Consider the following 3,217-nt stretch of genomic DNA (forward strand, 5'->3'; position numbering starts at 1 on the left):
GCACCTGGCCTACAGTGAAAGGGACGCTTTTCCCCTTGCCCTCTGACCTGCTTTTCATTTCTTTGAGCACTTTTTCGTAGACCTTTCCGTTTTGCTGAGTTTTGGTGTTTACAAAAATCAGCTTTTTTTTGTAGTAATCATTTGTGATGACTATATCAACCAGATCGTCAACAAGATCTTGTTTCCATAAACCCCTGGGCCCACGCTTCGCTCCCTTCTTCTTCGCCTGTTGGGGCGGTTCTTCTTCATCATCTGCATTTTCTCATTCTTCTCCATGTTCTTCTTCTTCGTCTCCTTCTTCCTGTTCTAGTGGCTCCATTTCATTATTGTCTTTACAGTCCCTTCCTGTTTCTAAAGACCTGAAATATGCAATAAAACTGTTTTTATAGGTGTTCTGATGTCCTTGTTCCTTCTTTATTTTTTAAATTTGTTTAATATCAAAATATAAAACAGCTACAATCAAAGCAATTTCCCTTGTTTTCTCAAATATGCGAAAATAATATCAAATACGTACACACTGAATTCTCCCGTGCATATGTCTATTTGAGCGCGCGTGTGCATTAATTGTGCACATTGTATCAAACGCTAAAAACAACCAAATGCCAAGAAATATGCTTATGATATCGTGGTAAAATATCTTTACCTTCTTTTTTTGGACCTGAAGCTGTCGATACTCTGCTCTTCAGGCGTAATACCCTGCGCTCTCCTTACTTCTATGTCACATGGCTCGCAGTATGCGACGCTGCTACCCGCTTTCCATCCATCGACCTCCTCGTTTTGTTCGAAAACAGAACACTGGTTACAAATTGGTATTTTGCACTTCAAGCACTCGTATTTTGTGTTCATAAAACACGAACAGCACATTTCCATCCTGCTCGAGCTCAAGTGCGATGTCTTCAATGCCTTTCTCAATCTTGCTCTTTCCGGTCGAGACATTGTCTTCGCACTGCGTATGCTCGTCAGGGGGTTGAATAGTGTTTGGCAGATGGGGGAGTATGTATTTTTGTGGCATTTGCCCAGTCTATCACATTTAAATAAATTATTTTGTAATTTGCATGATTTATGAATTGAGTTCGGCGCGTGTTTGGAGCGACGTTTGCCGGCACGCCGAGCCGCTGTCGCATTATCCGAGTTGGCAACTCGAACCTATGCTAGAGTCGAATCGATTAATTTGAGTCGAATTTAATTGCAGCAAACGTCGCATCATTCATGCGCCTATTTCAAAATAAATAGGTTCGATGAATTATATTCGAGTTAGATTCGACGTTTGCCCTAGGCCTTACACGTAAAGAAAGGTGAAATGCCGTGTTCTTGTCGTGATCTGTGTAAATATAATTTACATCATTCATATGATCCTTCAAGCTTAAGTACAATTCTTGAGTTAATTGCATTAGCATGTTTTATAAATTAATATATTTTGCAACAGAAATACTGAATGCTCTCCTCTTTTTTTCATTTTAAGTAATGAAACGTTCTTTCCAACTATCGCGTTTTATTTTGTTTAAGTGTAATGCTTCTGTGTAGTTGTATTGTTTTTTTGTTTTGAAGTACCTGTTATTTCCAGAGATGTTCTCTTACCTGTTCAACACAAGAACTTCGCCGTTCTTCCTTTTCTAAGACGTTTTAAGTAATGTTAATTTGTCTTCTTTTGAAATTTGTTCTGTACACTACATTGTACAATGCAAAATAACTGCTCTTTAGTCACAGAAATATTACAAATGTAAGAGAACATAAGTTGTGTTGTAATGACATTTCTTGTTTACTTTTTGCCAGAACTGCTTAGCTTCTCTTCCTGATATGTCAGACCTGGCAACTATGGAACCATGAGGGAAATGGAAGTGACTGTCAGGACAACCAGTTTTCCATCTTGAGCAACAAACCAGATGGTCATGTGGAACTGCTTTCAGGGATAAAATAGGATGCAATGTAGCACATTACAGTGAACATGCTAATTTATTACCAGATTTCTGGATTTCAAGATACTGAAATGTACATCTGCACTGTTCTCTGTATTATGCTCCGCAATTGTTAACTTTGTGTAACCTTCTCATTCCCAAAAATAACCAATACAGCACAAGGCAGCAGATTGTATAGCAAACAAAGGAATTATTACTATTATTTTGAAGATTATTATTATTATTTTGTTGTTGTTATTATTATTATTATTATTATTATTATTATTATTATTGTTGTTATTATTGAAATGTCTCTTAATTTTAGACTCACTACAGGTATGATTAAAATGAAGGGCTCAAGAAATGAAATAAATAATATATTATTATTCATACTACACCTGAACTGTTTGATTTGCTTCTGTTTATCGTGTGCCCTCAGTTGTTGGCATTGTGCAGCAAGAGGACTAAAAAATGACTTGTGATGGTTTTTAAGACCTTTGGTGAAAATTTCTTACAGGTGACTTTTTGCGATACCACCTTTACATTTAAGTGTCCCTTCCTTTGCATATGCGTCTCTTTTGACAACTTTAGATTATCTGGTATGCGAACTGTCTGGATGTTATGGAAATCATCCAGTAGTAACACCATAGATGTACCCTCCTATTAAAAGAAAATGAATAATCCATTGACAAACTAAATATTACACAATGTGTATGTTAAACTAATGAAGTTACTGACAAGCAAACAAAAGTAATTTATTTTAATATTCTGTAGATTACAGTCAAATTCCCTTGAGCAATAAACTCTAAATTGTCTATCTTAAAAACAGTAATCTTATTTTGGCTCTGTATTCATCACTTAATATTACTTTATAATGTAATTGAATACACTCTCCCTAACATGTGAGTCTGAATGCTGCTCCCGTAAGTTCCTTTTGTGCCTGTCAGCCTGTCAATAGTTTGTGGTGCAACTGAAAAACCAAAGATGGGGTCATTGTTCAGGCCAGCTCTTGAAAGGCCATGCTGATGCATGTAGAGACCCAAGTCTTTTTGCAAAGGACATGTAATCTGTGATATATGCAAACATGAAAATTTATTTCACATTTTTCAGATGTACTCTTTAATTGGTTTAAATTAATTCATGTTCGTGCACACCTGAAATATGCTATTATGTGAAGGAGGGCAACTGTTCTTTGTTCTTGGAGGTATCTTCTGTCTTCTGACAGTCTGGAGTCTTCCCGAAGTATTGTTTTAAAGACAGCATTAAACAATCCAGGTACTTGAAGCTCTGTAAACTTCCTCATGGCAGTCACTTCCTACAAG

The sequence above is a fragment of the Montipora foliosa genome, chromosome 3, assembly GCF_036669935.1.
Source record: "Montipora foliosa isolate CH-2021 chromosome 3, ASM3666993v2, whole genome shotgun sequence".
NCBI lineage: Eukaryota > Metazoa > Cnidaria > Anthozoa > Scleractinia > Acroporidae > Montipora > Montipora foliosa.